This window comes from Lepus europaeus, chromosome X (assembly GCF_033115175.1).
Source record: "Lepus europaeus isolate LE1 chromosome X, mLepTim1.pri, whole genome shotgun sequence".
NCBI classification, from domain to species: Eukaryota; Metazoa; Chordata; class Mammalia; order Lagomorpha; family Leporidae; genus Lepus; species Lepus europaeus.
The window spans coordinates 54842199-54864530 of NC_084850.1; positions in this window are offsets into that span (position 1 = coordinate 54842199).

A 22332-nucleotide genomic window follows, 5' to 3' on the forward strand; every position below is an offset into this window, starting at 1 on the left:
AATTGGAAATGGCATAGAAAATTAATTAATTCTTTTAAAAAAAATATTATGTAGGATCTCTGTCTTTAATGTGCTATACACTCTTATTTAATGCTATAACTAGTACTCCAACAGTATTTTTTTTTTCACTTTGTGTTGCTATATGGCGGCAAACTGTTGAAATCGTTACCTAATATATACTAAACTGATCTTCTGTATATAAAGAGAATTGAAAATGAATCTTGATGTGATTGGAAGGGGAGAGGGAGCGGGAAAGGGGAGGGTTGTGGGTGGGAGGGAAATTTTGGGATTGGGAAGCCATTGTAACCCATAAGCTGTACTTTGGAAATTTATATTCATTAAATAAAAGTTTAATTTAAAAAAAAACTGTTTGCTAAATTCTCACTTGCTATTAAGTTACTAAGAGTAAGCAATCTGGGAAGCCTGACTTATTCCCTCATTTCTCCTCTATTCTCTTCAAAGATGGGAAACTGACTCTAATCTGAAGGACTTTCCAGGATGTACAATTTGATCTTTAGACCTTATACAGGAGTTGGCTGGCCGGCGCCGTGGCTCAGTAGGCTAATCCTCCGCCTTGCGGTGCCAGCACACCAGGTTCTAGTCCGGGTCGGGGCACCGATCCTGTCCCGGTTGCCCCTCTTCCAGGCCAGCTCTCTGCTGTGGACCAGGAGTGCAGTGGAGGATGGCCCAGGTCCTTGGGCCCTGCACCCGCATGGGAGACCAGGAGAAGCACCTGGCTCCTGGCTTCGTATCAGTGTGGTGCACCGGCCGCAGCACCCTGGCTGCAGTGGCCATTGGAGGGTGAACCAACGGCAAAGGAAAACCTTTCTCTCTGTCTCCCTCTACTGTCCACTCTGCCTGTCAAAAAAAAATAAAATAAAATAATAAAATAAAATAAAGGAGTTGGCTAACAGTTTTCTGTAATAATAGCCTGGCTACATATAGAAGAAATTATTATTTCACAGCTAGATTTATCTCCTCATGGGCACAATAAACAGCCAAAGCCTACCTTTTCAAACCAAACTAAGAGAGTGAAAGCTTTACTAATGACTTCAAAATTTATAGATAAGGTGGTCATCATGTTTTATCTTACAATGAGGACATAGCTTTCCTCATGGACACTGTCTTACTTCACAGAAAAACCACTTTGAGAACTTGTCTCACTATGCATTTCTAGCTTAGGCCACCAAAGATTAGGGATGAGACTGAACACCCCCTTGACTTGCATCCTTTTAAAGTTTCCTCTAGTATATATTAACAGAGACCAGGAGGAAGAGGAGCAAGCTAGGCAGCAGGAGCAATGTAAAGATAGGTGACAGGCCAATTAATGGCTGCTTTACCCAGTGATCTGCCATCAAGGAGACACAACAGGCCAGTCCACCACAAATGGCATTGGTTTTCGATGTGGAAAGCCGGGGCTTCAGATGGACACAGAAGTCAGCTTATGAAGAGCCCTGGCAGCTCTGTCAGCCAAGAGCTGGGTCATTGGAAATAAAACTGCCCTGGGGGTTGAAGGACTCCTGGGTCAGAGCCACAGACACTGTTGGCTCTAAGCTGAAAAGAAAAAGCCCTTCACTCAGCCCAGCTTCCAAGGTAACCATCACTGTTGAGGGGATAGCCAAATAGAGTCAGTAACATTGCAGGCAGAACTGTAAATTTCTTTTATAGATGCCACCTACCTTCTATTCAGGCCAGCTCTCCTCCCAGGCCAGCTAGGTAATGGAAGTCAACAGGGTGCCTTCCCTGAAGAAGTTCATACCTCCCTTTTTTTGCCTCTTTCGGCACCCCATGTGAAGAGTTAGGTAGGTCTGGGCCTCATACCTGGCCAGGCCTTAATGCCTACCTGATTATTATCAAGCCCCTCCTGTCAGTTTCTATTTGCCTCTCAATGGGAAAACTTCCTCTTGGTTTAGACAGCACGATTCTTAGGTCTTCTAATAATGACTATTTCCTTTGTTTTAGACCCTGTGAGTTTAATCTGCTTGTTGTATTTGTTTTGTCTAGAAATGAAACCATCCAATTCTAGATGGCCATGCACATGAAACCTCAGTTGGAAGCAGTTTCTGCAAGCTGGCATTGCGTCCCCCTTGAGAGACCACCTCCTGCTGGAACCCTGTATTGACTGCCATTCTCTACTCCGTCCCTATTCAGCTTGAAGAAGCCAGAGTGACCATTGTCCCATACCCCTAACATAAGTTAGGGTGCATTCTTCTGGGAGAGGGAATGTGAGAATTCAGACAGCTTAATATGCAATCATATAGGTCCCAGTGAAAATTTAAGGTGTAAAATGCTTGCTTTACCCAAAAGCTACCTTTAGTAAGGTCAAAAGTGCCTGCCCCATTTCTTAGGAATTTCTAATTTTACCATGAGAATAGCAAGGGAATGGTAATCCCTCCTGCTGAGTTCCCAGTTTACTGTACAACAAATTAAGTATCCCGCCCTACTGATGGATCTTTTGTTTTATCATGAGCAAGCCAGACATGATAAAAAGATTACAAATCAGATCTTTTGATGGTTTTGTCCCCTTCCTTGTACTGAATGACAGTTTCTTCCTAAAAATTATGCTTAAAAACCCCAGTACCACCAGCCCCTTTGAGTTTTGCCTCTCTTGGAGCCCCCTTCCAAGACTACTCTGGCTAGATGTCTCAGACCTAAATAAATCTTGCTTTTAAATAAAAAAGTAAAAATAGATATCCATTTGTAAAAGAATAAAAATGGAACCCCTATCTCTCACAATATATAAAAGTCAACACAAAATGGATCAAAGGCCTAAATATAAGACCTGACACTGTGAAACTACCAGAAGAAAACATAAGATAAACATTTTGAGACATTGGTTTAGTGAATTATTTTTTGGATGAGACACCCCAAGCAAAGGTAATGAAAGTCAAATAGATAAATTAGACTTTATCAAATTTTAAAACTTCTGAACAAAGGAAACAGTCACAAGAGAAAAGAAACAGGCCAGCGCTGTGGCTCAATAGGCTAATCCTCCGCCTAGCGGCACCGGCACACCAGATTCTAGTCCACGTTGGGGCGCCAGATTCTGTCCCGGTTGCCCCTCTTCCAGGCCAGCTCTCTGCTATGGCCCGGGAGTGCAGTGGAGGATTGCCCAAGTACTTGGGCCCTGCACCCCATTGGAGACCAGGATAAGCACCTGGCTCCTGCCTTTGGATCAGTGCAGTGTGACGACTGCAGCGTGCCGGCCGCAGCGGCCATTGGAAGGTGAACCAACAGCAAAGGAAGACCTCTCTGTCTCTCTCTCTCATTGTCCACTCTGCCTGTTAAAAGAAAAAGAGTAAAGAAACAGCCCACACAATGGGAGAAAATATTTGCAAGCTATTCATTTAAGAAGGGATTGATTTTCAGAATATATAAGGAACTAAAAGAAACCTCACTAAAATGAGTAAATTATCTGAATAGACATTTCTCAAAGGAAGATATACAAATTACCAACTAATATAAGAAAATAATGTTCAACATCCCTAAACATGAGGGAAATGCAAAGGAAAACCATAGCAAGGTATTATTATAAAGTTATAATGAATTTAATCTGAAAGAATAAAAATTAAAAATGCTTGCAAGCATGCTGAGTTAGATGAACTCTTAAAACACTTCCGGTGGGGATATAAATTAGTACAGTCAATTTTGAAAAACTGTTTGGAAAACAGTATGAAGCTTCCTCAAGCAACCAATAATATAACTACTATATAAAACAGCTACCCTCTTACTGAATGTATATCCAACAACATGAAATCAGTCTATCAAGGAGATATGAGGACTTGCATGTTTACTGCAACACTATTTACAACAGCCAATATATAGAATCAACTGAAGTATCCATCAATGGAAGAACGGATGAAGAAAACGTGATATATACACACATGGAATATTATTCAGCCATAGAAAAAAATGAAATCCTAGCATGGATAAAATTAGAGGATATTATATTAAGTGAAATCATTCATGTACAGGAAGACAATTGATACATGTTCTCACTTATGAGGGATATTCAAATTCAGGAAAATACATTTAAAAAGCTATGAGTGGTTTTCAAAGTTTTTATTTTAATTTCATTTTCCCAAACTTTTTGAAGTACTGTCATATATGTGCAAGCTAAAAAGTTGGTTTCATAAAAGTAGAGTAGAACAGTGGTAGCCAGAGCCTAGGAACTATACGAGACAGGGGATAGAGATAGATGATTAATAGGTACAGAGAGACAGTTGGACAAAAGGAACAATTTCTGAAGTTCTATCACACAGTAAGTAACTATTGCTGACAAAAATTAATTAAATATTTCAAAATAGCTAGTGGAGAGAATTTTGAATGTTTACTAAACAAAGAAATCATAAATTTCTGAGGTGATGAATATACAAGTTGCCTTGATCTGATCACTACACATTGTATACATGTATTATAAGATCACACTGTACCCAATTAATATATGTTATATTTTTAAATATGTCCAAAATGGTTTTTTATATGTATTGCTAAAGAATATTCAAATTCTGTGGAAACGCCATAGTATGTTTATAAGTTCGCCATCTGAGGGATATGAGTTGCTTCCACTTTCTGGTGATTATGGATAAAGCTACCATAACTATTAGTACTCAGGATTTTTAATAAAATAATATTTCCATTTCACTCAGATAAATACTTTGGGTGTAACTCTTTTGGTTTATAAAGTATTTTAACTTTTTTTCATTTTTTTATTTAGGAAATATAAATTTCCAAAGTACAGTTTATGGATTACAATGCCCCCCCCCCATAATTTCCCTCCCACTCACACCCCTCCCATCTCCCGCTCCCTCTCCCATTCCATTCACATCAAGATTCATTTTCAATTATCTTTATATACAGAAGATCGATTTAGAATATATTAAGTAAAGATTTCATCAGTTTGCATGAACACAGAAACAGAGTGTAAAATACTGTTTGAGTACTAGTTATAGCATTACTTCACATTGGACAACACATTAAGGACAGATCCCACACGAGGAGTAAGTACACAGTGACTCCTGTTATTGACTTAACAAATTGACACTCTTGTTTATGGTGTCAGTAATCTCCCTAGGCTCTAGTCATGAGTTGCCAAGGCTATGGAAGCCTTTTGAGTTCGCTGACTTCAATAAATTTTTGGTTTTCGTATTTTTTTTTTTAGTTTTGTGATCATATCTTTTTTTTTTTTTTTGACAGGCAGAGTGGCCAATGAGAGAGAGCCACAGAGAGAAAGGTCTTCCTTTACCATTGGTTCACCCTCCAATGGCCACTGCAGCCAGGGTGCTGCGGCCGGTGCACCACACTGATACGAAGCCAGGAGCCAGGTGCTTCTCCTGGTCTCCCATGCGGGTGCAGGGCCCAAGAACTTGGGCCATCCTCCACTGCACTCCTGGTCCACAGCAGAGAGCTGGACTGGAAGAGGAGCGACCGAGACAGAATCTGATGCCCTGACCGGGACTAGAACCTGGTGTGCTGGCACCGCAGGTGGAGGATTAGCCTATTGAGCCACATTTATTTATTTCTATGAAAGAATTACAGCGAGAAATAAGCAAAAGCAGAGAGAGAGAGAGAGAGAGGTCTTTCATCCACTGGTTTACTTCCCAAATGGCCATAATGGCCAGGGTTGGGCCAGAGCAAAGCCAGGAACCAGGAGCCTCATCCGAGTCTCCCACACAGGTGTAGGAGCCCAAGCACTTGGACCATTCTCCACTGCTTTAGCACATTAGCAGGGAGTTGGATTAGAAATGGAGCAGCCAGGACATGAACGGGTGCCCATATGAGGTGCCAGTGCTGCAGGCGGTGTCTACCCACTATGCCACAGCACTTGCCCCTATGTTTAGCATTTTGAAAAACTGCCAAGCTGTTTTTCATAGTGGCAATACACATTACATTCCTACCAGGAAAGCAAGAGAGTTCTACTTGTTGCTTATTCTCACCAGTTCTTGACATTGTCAAAATTTTCCATTTTTATCAATCTAATAGGTATAATGCACTTTTAATTTGCAGTTCACTAAATTATTAATGGTTTACAGTATCTCTTTAGAGTGCAACTATGCCATTAAAATTTATTTTTTCCTGAAGCTTATTTCACTAAATCCTCAGTGTCTTGGTCAATTAATGTCCTTTCTGATTATTTTTTATGTTAGACTCCATTTTATCTATTTCCTTTAGTATACTATGCCTTCTTTAATTTTTATACTAGAACTATATTTTAACATATTCTCACAGTCTACATAGAGTGACTTAAAAATTCTATAAATATTTAGTTTCTCCTCTTTGTTATAACTGTCATATATTTTAAAATGCCTCCTAGAAAGCATTAAAATTTTTCCTTTAACAGTCATACATCTTATACCAGAGATATTAAGAATAAAAATATTATCTGAGATACTTACCAGGGTATTTATCATGTCTATTACTCTTCCAATAATACTCATGTTCCAAGTTTACATCACTTATCACTTTGTTTCAATTTGAAGAAGTTCCTCTGTCATGCTTTTCAAGTCAATCTTGAATTTTCCATTTACCTTCATCAAAAAATGCCTTTAATTTTCCCTCATTTCTGAAAGTTGCTTTCAGCAGTTATATAATTCTGTGTTGACAGGTTGATTTTTTTTTTCCTTTCTGCACTTTAAAGACATCCCAGCTTATATGGTTTCTGGTAACAGATGTGAGATTTTGCAGTTGTTGTTCCCTTATTTGTAAGCTATAACACTTTTTTTTATCTTTGGTGTTTGTCCAATTATGATGTGTCTGAGCATGATTTTCTTTCTGGTCTTTCTGTTATTGCTTCAAAGAGTCTTGGGGATGTGTTAAGCTATATATTTTACCAAATTTTGAAATTTTATTCATTGGTTTATCAGATACCTCTTTCTGCACTAATTATGGCCATGAAGAAGCTGAAAAAGAAAGACATGATCTCCTTTGTATGTGGGAGACAAAATTTAAAAATAACAATCAAAAAGCAAAAACAAAAAAAGACAAATACCTGTATTAGTATTGCTGCAAATATAATTAGGTCAAACATTGTTTTATATCTTTGTCAAGCCAATGTTCAAAAATTATGTACTATTATAGTTTTAATTATCTGTGATTATTTTAAAATTTACTGTATATGCATGAAATTGTCATATTTTCACTTGATTCTTATTTATAGCTCTTGCCTATATTCCCAATGAACTAGGGTCTTTAATTTTAACCTGTTGAATTCTTTATTTAGTAGAGCATTAAGCTTTTACAGTAATGTAAATTAAAAATGTTACCTCAAAATTAGAAAATAAAGATAGAGATAAGAGAGAGAAAGAGGGAGGAAGGGAAGTATCATTATATTCTTAGAATTGTATCTATGAACTACATTGAATCTGTTCTCTTTGTACTAATATCACATTAACATGAGAATTGAGAAAAGAAGAATATTAAGTGTCTTGATGTATTCTGGAAGTCCTTGAAATTCTGTTCAAGTTTCATGAATTTCTTCTTTGCTCTCAGTTTGGATAATCTCTTGATGTATTTCAAATTGATGAATTCTTATTTTGCCATCTCCATTCTGTTACTGACATCATTTAGTACATATTTTGTGTCAAATATTGTATTTTTAAGTTCAAAATCTCTACTTGTTTTTGTTTATATAGTTCAGTTTCTTTGCTGAGGATTTCTCTCTTTATATTTGTTTTGAGTGCTTATGTTCACTTAATGACACCTAATAATAATAATGATTTTCACCTAATAATAACAATGGCTTTAGGCCTTTGCTAAACATTTCTTACCTCTATATCAGGGCAGTCATCTATATGCTGATAATCTTTTCTTTTGAGATTTTGTCAGAAATGCCTATTTCTTGATGTGCTGAGTAATTTTCCTTGTTTCCTGTACATTTTCAATATTATAATGAAATTTGTGTCCTTTTTAAAATATCCTGAAGAATGCGTTTTTTTTTCCTGTTGCTACTGCTGCTGTTATAATTGCTATTTTAGCAAGAAATCAGTCCCATTAGATTCAGACTCCTCCATGTTCTTTCTTGGCTTCTATTTTTTAAAAAGGTTTATTTATTTATTTTAAGGCAGAGCTACAGAGAGAAAGAGGCAGCAAGACACAGAGGTCTTCAATCTGCTGGTTCTTTCCCCAGATGGCCACAATGGCCAAAACTGCATCAATCCGAAGCCAGGAGCCAGGAGCCAGGAGCTTCTTCTGGGTCTCCCAAGTGGGTGCAGGGGCCCAAGGACTTGGGGCATCTTCTACTGCTTTCCCAGGGCATAGCAGAGAGCTGGATTGGATGTGGAGCAAATGGGACTCGAACTGATGCCCATATGGGATGCTGGTACTGTAGGTGGCAGCTTTACTCACTACGACACAGCACCGATCTCCTTTCTTGTCTTCTGTGTGAGGGGTTCCAATGCTAATTTATTTCCCAAAGTCTTTTCCATAATTGTTGTATGTATTCCATGTACATTTATGGTTTAGGATTGACCTTGGGCAATTTTTACATTGTAGCTCAGTTGGCAGATGCTCTATTATTTTGAGGGGGGTGTATTGCATGCATCTGAAGCTTGTAGGTGAGCCCTGAAATATTGTTGGTTCATACTTACCAACAGTCATTTCCCGTTCTTCTCTCTGGGATTTCCTTCTCACTCTCCAGCTATGAGGAATCCATTTTCCCATTCCTCTGGCCAGAAAGATGGAATTCTTTCAAAGTTTTATCTATCCACAATGATGTACAGGTCCTAGCTACTTGGACTTCACTTAGGAGCAAGTGGTAAGAGAAAAGAAACATGGGAAAACTATGAGTTACCTTCCAGTCTTATAATAACAGGGACCTCTTTTCCCAGCTCCTCCATTCAGAGAGGTAGGCTTTGTCTCCTGGTTTTAGGTGATCAGGATGAAGCTGCTGTGCCTCAATTGATGCTGAACTTGAGGAAGAACTGATAAAACAAAATAGAGTAAATGAAAATGGTGATTACTCTTTCCCCAAAAGACAAGATTTTCGGAGAAGTATCTGCAGATCACCCTGCTACATAGTTACTGGATTGGCCTGCCCTGGAGTTAAAGCTGAAAGATAAAGGAAGGGAAAAAATATAACATCTCCATATTGATCTTTCTTCAAGGTTTCATTTCATATCCCAATTTGCCTATTGTTTACTTTTTAGAGTTTCCAGGTAGTTGATTTTTTTTGTATCCTGTCTAGTTTTCAGATGTAAACATTCATTGTGGGTAGAATTGTATCAAATATTTTTGGGTAATAAGTAAAGTTATTTTACTGGATAAGTCCATAAATAACATAAAGTCAAATGCTAAATTATGACCTTTTTTCCTAAGTTAATATTTTGTGAATGAAATTCAATTCTCTTTACCATCAACAATCTATTAAAAACAAAACAAAACAAAAAAGCAAAGAGCCTGTGTCATGGCACAGCAAATGAAGCCACAGCTTTCACCAGCATCCCATACTGAAGTGCAGGTTCAGGTGCTTGCTGCTCTGCTTCCAACTCAGCTTCCTGCTTATGCACCTGGGTACATAGTGAATGATGGCCCAAGTATTTGGGTACTTGCAATCCACGTGGGAGACCCAGATGAAACTTCTGCCTCCTGGCTCTACCCTGGCCTATCCCTTAATGTTGCTGACGTTTGGGGAATGAGTCAGCAGATGGAAGAGATCTCTGTCTGTCTTGCTCTGTGTCTCTGTTTTTTAAATACATACTTAAATAAGTGTTATAAAAAAGAAAATCAAAAAGCAAAATCATCAGCACCTAATTTTGAACAAGAGATAAAATGCATGAACCCTACTTCTCTTCCACCTCTTTTTGGCTGTTTGAATAGGAAACTAGGTCTCAATTTATCTCAACCTCATTGCAAAACAGAAATAAGAACATTTTAGCTTAAGATAAACCTCAGTAAACAAACTAGACACAAAAAGTTCTTATAATTTACTTCCAAAGTTAGTACTGACTTTTCAAATGTTAGGTTATCTTCAATTTTACAAAGAAAAACTATTCTAAACAATTGTTTGTACAATGTATCTCACTGATTTGAGGGAACTATGAGACACAATGCAATTTCCTTTAAGCTGGATATGTCTTAATGGAAAAAAAAACACACCTTTGCAGGCAGGATGAATCTTCAGATAACCAAATAATGGTGCATGTTCTTAGCAGGTAATTACTGCAAAAAGCTACATTATCAAACCTACATTTTTGCTATATTTTGATGGCCATCAGAGACTAATAAAACTTTGCTTTAGTAACCCTGAAAGTAAAAGTATGGAATAAGTTTATATTCTTTCGTTTATCATGAAATTATTTTAAATGGAAATCAATAGAAGCCTATTTTAGTAGATGTGGTTACTTAAGTCAGTTCCATTTCTCTCCCCTACAATCATGACCAGTCAATATTTTAAGTTAAAATAAACAATATTTTTCAAGAAAATTACAGTTTATTTAAAAGTTTAAAAGGGTAAGTAAATAATGATACTGAATAATCCTATGATAACTACAAATTTCTTCAAAAAGGAATAATTTATAAATTTTAATTTAAAAGAGAGTTTAAAATTCACAGGTAAAGAGAATAAATCCTTGAATCTAAATTCAATTAGTAATTCCTGATTAACAAATATGAGTATATGAGAGATGTCAGATAAATTAATTGGAAGACTTCAATTTCTGTCTTTTGGATGATACTAACATTCCTCAGGATAATTTAATTAATTTATCTCCACTCCAAAAAAAAAAACATAGAACAACACCATTAAAATTCCAAATTGTTTTTAATTTTCACAATTGGAAATGCATAATGGTTCTGTGATCTTGATTGTTTTATCTGAGAAGTTTCTCTGGCTTAAACTTCTGACTGAGTTGAACCTATTTTTATGATTGGAACTTGAAAAGTTACATGAATATTTGTACATTTAAAGTACTCCCAATTTGTGTTTATAATTATGTTCTCATTAGTAAATTTGAGGTCTATTTTGTATCTTGTGAATTTATTTGTTTAAAATATTATTGAGCATGTACTGTATACCATGAGAGGTTCCAGTCAAGAATATTAAAACCATAGTCAAGAATAGAAAACGTAATTGTATTGGTCCTCAGACCAGAAGAAGCACGTGGCTCCTGGCTTCGGATCAGAGCGGTGCACCGGCAGCAGCGTGCCGGCCACAGCAGCCATTGAGGGGTGAACCAACGGACAAGGAAGACCTTTCTCTCTGTCTCTGTCTCTCTCTCTCACTGTCCACTCTACCTGCCAAAAAAAAAAAAAGGAAATAGCAAAAAAATATTAATATTCTACGAGACCTCAGAGATCCAAGCTTCAATCAATGACCACAGTAAAACTGCTTTCCTAAGGCTATTTAAAAAGCACACAGGATCCAGCCAGTGCTGTGGTATAATGGGTTAAACTGCTGCCTGCTGCGCTGGCATCCCATGTGGGCACTAATCCCAATCTGGCTGCTCCACTTCCCTGCTAATGTGCCTGGAAAAAAACAGGAAAAAGTCTAAGTCCTTGGGGCCCTACCATCCATGTGTGAGACCCAGATGATGCTTCAGGCTTCATCCTGGCCCAGCTGCAGCTGATGTGGTCATTTGGAGAGTGAACCAGAGAATGGAAGATTCTCATATTGATATTCAACCTCTCTCTCTCTCTCTCTCTCTCTCTCTTTCTCTCCCCTCTATCCCCCCTCTCTCTCTCCCTCTTTCCCTCCTTCCCTCCTCTCTCTCTGTAATTCTTCCTTTCAAATAAATAAATCTTCAAATAGCACATAGTAATATGAGCTCCCTAGAGGCAGGCTAAAAATTATTTCTAAAAGAAATATCTATGCTTCTCTGAAAGATACAGAAGATTTTAAGGTAAATGGGATCTTAGTGATTATTCACCCTAAAAGCTACAAATAACTTCTCAGATAACTCTTGGAAATATATGACTGATGTGAATTGGGACTGATATATGACGACAGAGGGTACTTCAAAAAATCATGAAAAGATAAGTTTCAATGCAAAATAAATTTGAAATACATGCATAGTTTTTTCATAATATACACTTTCCATTAAAATTTGGAAGACTTCTTTGTATGCATGGATTTAAAAAAAAAGTTAAGCTTATCTTGAAGTTCAATTTTCCATGAACTTTTTGAAGTGTTTGTGTAGAAATATGGGGGAATTGCCAGAGAAGGGTTTGGTCTGGGTACCGGGTAACATCTATATTGCAGTTCATTCTCAGAGTGTTTGTTATCCTTCCAGTGTGCCTTCTGCATGAGCAGCTAAGAGATAACAGAAGAGGATGGATACTGGCAAACTGGATTGCGAGATATGTGAATCTTTGTAATTCATTTCTAAATGTTACATGGATCCAAAATTATATATGAAACCCACCTGATGGCAGATTTAAACTGATATTCTAGTTTGTCACCTCTGATCTAGTAGCATTTATTGTTATAGAAAAGAAAACTGGAGTCTGAAAGGAAAGTGACAAAACCTAACAAGGTAAGGATTGATGCCTAGATCACATAAAGCTTCATTCAGGGCCTTTTACTCTACACACAAATAACCTCCTTTCAGGGTTACTATATCTTTTTTTTTTTTTAATTTTTTTTTAACTTTTATTTAATGAATATAAATTTCCAGTATACAGCTTATGGATTACAATGGCTTCCCCTTCCCATAATTTCCCTCCCACCCGCAACCCTCCCCTCTCCCGCTCCCTCTCCCCTTCCATTCACATCAAGATTCATTTTCAATTCTATTTATATACAGAAGATCAATTTAGTATAAATACTTCAACAGTTTGCACCCACATAGAAACACAAAGTGAAACATACTGTTTGAGTACTAGTTATAGCATTAAATCAAAATGTACAGTACATTAAGGACAGAGATCCCACATCAGGAGCAAGCGCACAGTGGCTCCTGTTGTTGACCCAACAAATTGACACTCTAGTTTATGGAGCCAGTAACCACCCTAGGCTGTCGTCATGAGTTGCCAAGGCTATGGAAGCCTTCCAAGTTCCCCGACTCTGATCATATTTAGACAAGGTCATAAAAGACAGGTTGAGGATAGTAACCAATGATCCTAACAGTGGCCTTAACCAGGTCTGAACAATTATACAGCATTAAGTGGGGAAGAGGACCATCAGTACACACAGGTTGGGAGTAGAGCCATTGGTGGTAGAGTAGAGGTTATGATTACAAAGGAATGAGGCCCAAGTGCACTAGACAGGGTCTAGAACAAAGGACAGAGTCATTATTAGAGGAGCTAAGAAAGGTGCTGTCTAAGCTACAAGTAATTTTTCTGATTGAGAGGCAAATAGAACCTGATAGAAGGGGCTTGATAATAATCTGTTGGGCTTTAGGCCTTGTAAGTTAAGAGGCCCAGACCTATCTATCTCTTCACATGGGGTATATCCTAAGGGAGGTGTGAACCTCCTAGGGGAAGGCACTCTGTTGACTTTCATTACTTGGCTGGCCTGGGAGGAGAGCTGGCCAGGTAAAGGCAGGGGGCATCTCTAACAAGAAATTTACAGTTCTGCCTGCAATGTTGCTGACCCTACTTGGCTGTCCCCTCAGCTGCAGTGGTCACTTTGGAAGTTGGGCTGAGTGAAGGGCTTTTCAGCTTGGAGCCAATAGGATCTGTGGCTCTGACCTGGGCATCCTTCGACTCCAGGGCAGGTCCATTTCCAGTGATCCAACTCTTGGCAGAGCTGCCAGGGCTCTTCACAAGCTGACTTCTGCTGAAGCCCAGGCTTACCACATTGAAAGCCACTGCAGTGGACTGGCCTGTTGGGTCTCCTTGAGGGCAGATCACTGTACAGATCAGCCATTAATAGGCCTGCCACCCATTGCTTCTGATGACTAGCTTTCTTTTCCTCCTGGTTTGTGTTAAAGCAGACCAGACGATGCAAGTCAAGGGAGTGCCCGTGTCCCATCTCTAATCTTCGGTGGCCTGAACTACAAGTCTATAGTCACAGACATGTTCTGTAGCAGTTTTTCTAAGGTAGACAATGCCCATGAGGAAAATTATATTCTCACTTTAAAACTTTCTTTCCCTTTGGTCTGAAAGGGAGGTTTTTTTTTCCTACTTACTGTATACTTCGCTGATGGCAATGTGAATCTAGCTATGAGATTATTAGTTAAGTTCATATTTTGGCTATGCTATTACAGAAAAATGTTAGCCATCTCTTATAAGGTCTAAAGATTAAATTGTGCATCCTACAGATTCCTTCATAATAGAATTAGTTCCCTACCTTGAAGAGAATAGAGAAGTGAAAGAACAAGTTGGGCTTAGAATAGAGAGATGATGGAGCAAGTCCTAGATCACTTGCTGACAATAGCAATATTACATGAATACTTAGCAAACCGTTTCAACCTTTAGATAAGAACTTAATAAAACATTTACCTGAAGGTCCAATGCCTTCTATAAATTTTAAGAATCATGTATTTGAAAACACGTCTTAAATATCTAACATGGTGTAGTTTGTTTAACCAGTAAACTTAAGCACAACCATATAAAATGTTTTTAGTTTCTTTCTACCAACAAGTTTAAAACATATGATACACAGATTCAGGTCATACAAATTAAAATGTATCTTTGATTGATTTTAGCAGCTTAAATTTATGGACAATCTTATCTAACAGCCATTTAAAATAAAACTCTTAATAAAATTTCCCCATGTGGAAATACAATATGTACGCACATATAACATAGCATAATAGACCAATATCAAAATCCAAAATATCTGGTTGAAATAAGATTCCTTAAAATCATGACATAACATAGACCAAATCTGATCATTGTTACAAGGTGATTATTCAAGTCTTTGAAAATAAGCACATAGTTAAATAACCCATAGCTCTTCATCTCCTCCCTCTCTTTTTCCACTCTTAGATTTAACAGGGATCACTTTTCAGTTAAAATTTAAACACCTAAGAATAATTGTGTGTTAATTACTGAGTTCAACCAATAGTACTAGAACCACAACAACAACAACAAATACTAAAAAGGATAAAGTATTACATTGTACATCTAAAGTCAGGACAGGAGCTGATCAGTTCATTGTTGCTTATAGTGTCCATTTCACTTAACAGGTTTCCCCTTTGGCGCTCAGTTGTCACCGATCAGGGAAAACAAATGATATTTTTCTCTTTGGGACTGGCTTAATTCACTCAGCATGATGTTTTCCAGATTGCTCCATCTTGTTGCAAATGACTGGGTTTCGTTGTTTCTTACTGCTGTATAGTATTCTATGGAGTACATGTCCCATAATTTCTTTATCCAGTCTACTGTTGATGGGCATTTGGGTTGGTTCCAGGTCTTAGCTATTGTGAATTGAGCTGCAATAAACATTAATGTGCAGATGGCTTTTTTATTTGCCAAATTAATTTCCTTTGGGTAAATTCCAAGGAGTGGGATGGCTGGGTTGTATGGTAGGGTTATGTTCAGGTTTCTGAGGAATCTCCAGACAGACTTCCATAGTGGCTTAACCAGTTTGCATTCCCACCAACAGTGGGTTAGTGTCCCTTTTTCCCCACATCCTCTCCAGCATCTGTTGTTGGTAGATTTCTGAATGTGAGCCATTCTCACCGGGGTGAGATGGAACCTCATTGTGGTTTTGATTTGCATTTCTCTGATTGCTAGTGATCTTGAACATTTTTTCATGTGTCTGTTGGCCATTTGGATTTCCTCTTTTGAAAAATGTCTATTGAGGTCCTTGGCCCATCTCTTAAGTGGGTTGTTTGTTTTGTTGTTGTGGATTTTCTTGATTTCTTTGTAGATTCTGGTTATCAATCCTTTATCTGTAGTATAGTTTGCGAATATTTTTTCCCATTCTGTTGGTTGCCTCTTCACTTTCCTGACTGTTTCTTTTGAAGTACAGAAACTTCTCAATTTGATGCAATCCCAAATGTTAATTTTGGTTTTGACTGCCTGTGCTGTTGGAGTATTTTCCAGGAAGTCTTTGCCTGTGCCTATATCTTGCAGGGTTTCTCCAATGCTCTCTAATAATTTGATGGTTTCGGGTCGTAGATTTAAGGCTTTAATCCATGTTGAGTGAATTTTTGTGTAAGGTGATAGGTATGGGTCTTGCTTCAAGCTTCTGCACGTGGAAATCCAATTTTCCCAGCACCATTTATTGAATAGACTGTCCTTATTCCAGGGATTAGATTTGGATCTTTGGTCAAATATAAGTTGGCTGTAGATGTTTGGATTGATTTCTGGTGTTTCTATTCTGTTCCATTGGTCTATCCATCTGTTTCTGTACCAGTACCATGCTGTTTTGATAACAACTGCCCTGTAGTATGTCCTAAAATCAGGTATTGTGATGCCTCCGGCTTTGTTTTTGTTGTACAGGATTGCTTTGGCTATTCGAGGTCTTCTGTGTCTCCATATGAATTTCAGCATCATTTTTTCCAGATCTGAGAAGAAGGTCTTCGGATCTTGATTGGTATTGCATTGAATGTATAAATTGCTTTTGGGAGAATAGACATTTTGATGATATTGATTCTTCCAATCCATGAGCATGGAAGATTTCTCCATTTTTTGGTATCCTCTTCTATTTCTTTCTGTAAGGTTTTGTAGTTTTCATCGTAGAGATCTTTAACGTCTTTGGTTAAGTTTATTCCAAGGTATTTGATTGTTTTTGTAGCTATTGTGAATGGGATTGATTTTAGAAGTTCTTCCTCAGCCGTGGCATTGCCTGTGTATACAAAGGCTGTTGATTTTTGTGCATTGATTTTATATCCTGCTACTTTGCCAAACTCTTCGATGAGTTCCAGCAGTCTCTTAGTAGAGTTCTTTGGGTCCCCTAAATAAAGAATCATATCATCTGCAAAGAGGGATAGTTTGAGTTCGTCCTTCCCAATTTGTATCCCTTTAATTTCTTTTTCTTGCCTAATAGCTCTGGCCAAAACTTCCAGAACTATATTGAATAGCAGTGGTGAGAGAGGGCATCCCTGTCTGGTACCAGATTTCAGTGGAAATGCTTCCAACTTTTCCCCATTCAATAGGATGTTGGCCGTGGGTTTTTCATATATTGCTTTGATTGTGTTAAGGAATGTTCCTTTCATACCCAGTTTGCTTAGAGTTTTCATCATGAAAGGGTGTTGTATTTTATCAAATGCTTTCTCTGCGTCTATTGAGAGAATCATATGGTTTTTCTTCTGCAGTCTGTTAATGTAGTGTATTACGTTGATTGTTTTGCGAATGTTGAACCATCCCTGCATACCGGGGATGAATCCCACTTGGTCTGGGTGGATGATCTTTCTGATGTGTTGTTGCATTCTATTGGCCAGAATTTTATTGAGGATTTTTGCATCTATGTTCATCAGGGATATTGGTCTGTAATTCTCTTTCAATGTTGCATCTCTTTCTGGCTTAGGAATTAAGGTGATGGTGGCTTCATAGAAAGAATTTGGGAGGATTCCCTCTTTTTCGATTGCTCTGAATAGTTTGAGGAGAATTGGAGTTAGTTCTTCTCTAAATGTCTGGTAGAACTCAGCAGTGAATCCATCTGGCCCTGGGCTTTTCTTTGTTGGGAGGGCCTTTATTACTGTTTCAATTTCTGTGTCAGTTATTGGTCTGTTTAGGTTTTCTATGTCTTCCTGGCTCAATTTAGGGAGGTTGTATGTGTCCAAGAATCTGTCCATTTCTGATAGATTTCCCTGTTTGCTGGCATACAAGTCCTTGTAGTAATTTCTGATGATTCTTTTTATTTCTGTGGCGTCTGTTGTTACGTTTCCCATTTCATCTCTGATCCTATTGATTTGGGTCTTTTCTCTTCTTTTTTTAGTTAGTTGGGCCAATGGGGTGTCAATTTTGTTTATTTTTTCAAAAAACCAGCTCCTTGTTTGGCTGATTTTTTGTAATGTTTTTTTGGATTCAATCCTGTTGATTTCTTCTCTGATTTTAATTATTTCTCTTCTCCTACTGGGTTTGGGTTTGGTTTGCTGCAGGTTTTCTAGATCTTTGAGATGACTTGAAAGCTCATCTATTTGGTGCCTTTCCAATTTCTTGATGTAGGCACCTATTGATATAAACTTTCCTCTTAACACTGCTTTTGTTGTATCCCATAGGTTTTGGTATGTTGTGCTGTTATCCTCATTTACTTCCAGAAAATTTTTGATTTCTCTTTTAATTTCTTCTATGACCCATTGTTCATTCAGGAGCATGTTGTTCAATCTCCATGTGTTTGCACGTGCTCTAGGGATTCCTGAGTTGCCAATTTCCAATTTCATTCCTTTGTGGTCTGAGAAGCTGCATGGTATGATTCTAATTCTTTTGAATTTGCTGAGACTTGCTTTATGGCCTAGTATGTGGTCAATCCTAGAGAGGGTTCCATGTACTGCTGAGAAGAATGTAAAGTCCTTAGATGTAGGATGAAATGTTCTGTAGATATCTGTTAGATCCATTTGGGCTATAGTGTCATTTAAATCTACTGTCTCCTTGTTGATCTTCTGTCCTGTTGATCTGTCTATCTCTGAGAGTGGAGTATTGAAGTCCCCCAGTACTATTGTATTGGGGTCTAAGTCTCCCTTTAAGTCCCTTAACAAGTCTTTTAAATAAGCTGGTGCCCTGTAATTAGGTGCATATACGTTGATAATCGTTATATCTTCCTGTTGAATGGATCCCTTAATCATTAAATAGTGCCCCTCTTTGTCTCTCCTAACAGTTTTTGTGGTGAAGTTTATGTTGTCCGATATTAAGATGGCTACGCCCGTTCTCTTTTCATTTCTGTTGGCGTGGTATATCTTTTTCCAGCCTTTCCCTTTCAGTCTGTATGGATCATTGTTGGATAGATGGGTTTCTTGTAAGCAGCAAAAGGATGGGTTTTGTTCCTTAACCCAATCGGCCAATCGGTGTCTTTTAACTGGACAGTTCAAGCCATTAACATTCAATGTGAATATTGAGAAGGAGTAACTTTGCCCTGCCATTAGCCAAAGATACTTTCTAATATATGGTTTGAGATTCCTGTGTTCTTTTGGTGTGAGGTTTCCTACCTTTACCTTCTTTCATATTGGTGACCGTGTTTCTGTGTTTCTGTATGTAACACATCTTTAAGCATCTTTTGCAGGGCTGGACGAGTGGCGACAAATTCTTGCAATTTCTGTTTGCTGTGAAAGGTCTTTATTTCACCTTCATTCATAAATGAGAGCTTTGCAGGATATAATATTCTGGGCTGGCAGTTTTTCTCTCTTAGCACCTGGGCTATGTCTCGCCATTCTCTCCTAGCTTGCAGGGTTTCTGAAGAGAAGTCAGCTGTGAGTCTGATTGGAGATCCTCTGAGAGTAATCTGGCGTTTCTCTCTTGCACATTTTAGGATCTTTTCTTTGTGTTTCACTGTGGTGAGTTTGATTACGACGTGTCGTGGTGAGGATCTCTTTTGGTCATGTTTATTAGGGGTTCTATGAGCTTCCTGTATTAGGATGTCTCTGTCTTTCTCCAAACCTGGGAAATTTTCTGCTAGTATCTCACTAAAAAGGCCTTCTAATCCTTTCTCTCTCTCCATGCCTTCAGGTACTCCTAGAACCCGAATGTTGGGTTTTTTAAGAGTATCCTGTAGATTCCTGACAGTATTTTTTAGGTTTCTGATTTCTTCTTCTTTTCTTTGATTTGATTGTTTCCTTTCCTGTTCTCTGTCTTCTAAGTCTGATATTCTCTCTTCTGCTTCGTCCATTCTGTTTTTAAGACTCTCTAATGTGTTTGTCATTTGATCTATTGAATTCTTCATTTCATTATGATTTCTCATCACTATCACCATTTCTTGATCCACTAGTTGTTTCAATTCATTTTGATTCCTCCTTAATATTTCATTTTCACGAGAGAGATTTTCTATCTTGTCCATGAAGGATTTCTGTAGTTCAAGAATTTGTTTTTGAGAACTTCTTAATGTTATTATCAATTTTTTGAGATCTGATTCTTGCATTTCTTCAATCTCCCCATCTTCATAATCTTGAATTGGGGTGTCTTTTTCATTTGGGGGTGTCATAGTGTCTTCCTTGTTCTTGTTAGCTCGGTTTTTGCGTTTGTTGTTTGGCATGTTGGAGATATTTGGTTTCTTCACTGTGGTGTTTTTTCTTGTTACACTATGGCTCTATATTAAGTGGACTGTCTGCTTTCAGTGGTGCCTTAGAGGCTTGGGATGAGTGTGGACTGAGAGCTGTGTTTGGTTCCTCAGGGCTGAGGGTGTGTCAAAGATGAGACTCCCAGGTTAGGTGTGGTAAATCTCTCTCTTTTTTGATTCAAAAGGGAAGTAATTCCGCACAGCTGAATGTAATTGGAGGTAGTTAGCAGGCAAATGATATACCCACAGGAGCCAGAGATCGGAAGCTCTTTCCCACGGACCACACAGGGAATCTCTGCTGCCCTCAGTGTGGGCACCAATTCTCCCGCAATCTCCCACTGGGTTGCCAAGTTAGATGCTAATCTCCTGTTATTTCACCCCTCCCCCCAGAGTCAGGTTTTTCTGCTAGTCTAAGGGCTGGCGCAGACCTGAGGTCGCCCTGCTTATGACGTATGTCCAAAATGGCGCCTGCTCTGTCTTGCTCGCCTTTGAGAGGTGAGCGGAGAGAGAGAAACTTGTGTCCGTATCGGTCGCTTTTTTTTATTTTTTTCCTCTCTCTCTTCAAGTTAGCCTGGTGAACTTTTCCCCACGAAGTTTCAAGCCTCGTTCCCTCTAGCCTCCTCTTTCCGCTTGCCCGCTGGTGTCTCGGGTTATTGTGGTTCGGCTCACCTCGCGTTCCAGCGCTGGTGCGTTGAGTCTGCTGCTGGTGTCCCGATCTTGGGCTCCCACGCTCTCCACGCAGGTACACTGTGAATCTCTAGTTCCGGAAGAGTTTCCTATGCTGTTTTATCCCCTACTCTTCCTTGACCCTGCAGTATCTCCACTTATATTAACCTGTCTCTCTCTCCAGCCTAATAGTGTGCTTCCTGCCTATTCCGCCATCTTGCCGCCTCCAGGGTTACTATATCTTAAATAATAATAATTTTGTAAACATAAAATAAAAATAAAATATAAAAAAATTGAAAACACATTTAACCCCAGGTTAAATGCAAATATATTTGTAGTTGTATTTGCATTTCTCAAAAACGTAACAAATATCATATAAATAGCAAAGAAAAGTATACTACATTTACAAAATCAGAAAAACAAAACAGAGATTCCTAGAATAACTCATGTAAAAGTAAACACCCTGGTGCCAGCCTTGTGGCATAGCAGGTAAAGGCAGTGCCAGCATTCCATATGGGCACTGATTCCACTTCCAGTCCAGCTCTCTACTATGGCCTGGGAAAGCAGTAGAAGATGGCCCAAAGCCTTGGGTCCCTGCACCCATGTGGGAGACCTGGAAGAAGCTCCTGGCTCCTGGCTTCCAGTCAGTCCAGCTCCAGCTGTTGTGTATGGGGACCTATAAATATTTTTCTTAGATAAGAGTATAAAATTAGTATGAAGGAGCAGTGGGAATGAACTTATAAAGGAAAAAAGGAGATAGATTACAAAATATCATTAATGCCAAGCTAAGGATTTTGACTTTTATATAATAATCAAATGAAAAGTGCAATCAGGCTATTATTTAATGTTGGCTGATTTGAACAGAGCCATAGTGAGAAGAAAAAAAATTAGTAGGCTCTAGATGTGGTCCTAGAGAAAGGCAATAAGCCTTGATAAAGAAAAGTAGAATCTGAGATCAGAAATATGAGGAACAAACTTAATGCTGACAAACTTAGAGGCAGTGGGACCAGTTGGGAATCCATTAAGATAGTCAATGGAGAAGATGATAAGTCACTGAATTAAGACTGTGACTGTGGAGACAAAAGGAAATGAATTTTTAAAATATCTAAAATGTATAATTTTCAGGTCATATTGCATCAAGGATGGTTGTGTTCAGAAGTTACAAGAGGTCCAGTATGGAATTTAGATTCCCAGTGGTTGAATGACGACTTCATTAATGTAGGAAGAGAAGACAAATTCCAGATGGAGCTCTGGAAATAAATTCTCTTTTGGAGATAATAGTTTTGAAATAGTATTGGATAGATTAGACTGGCAGAAAAATTATTTGGAGCTTATAAAAAGGTGAGAATTTTTGAGGAGGGTAGACTTTATTTACTTATCCTCTCTGCAAATTTTTTCTCTGCCCTTCTCTACCCAGCTCCTGTTCTAAAAGGCTAAGCTTTATGGCCTCTATCACTGGACTCTGACACACCTTACCTTTAGAGTTAGTCAGCAGGAAGTAATAGAGAAGGTAGAGAGGTATATTTGTATATTTACTTCTCTGATTCCTCTCTGTAATGTCATGGCCTAGCTCTATTCTTCTTGAAGCCCATTCATCCCTTTCCATCCTCCATCTCTTCTTTCCTTTCCTC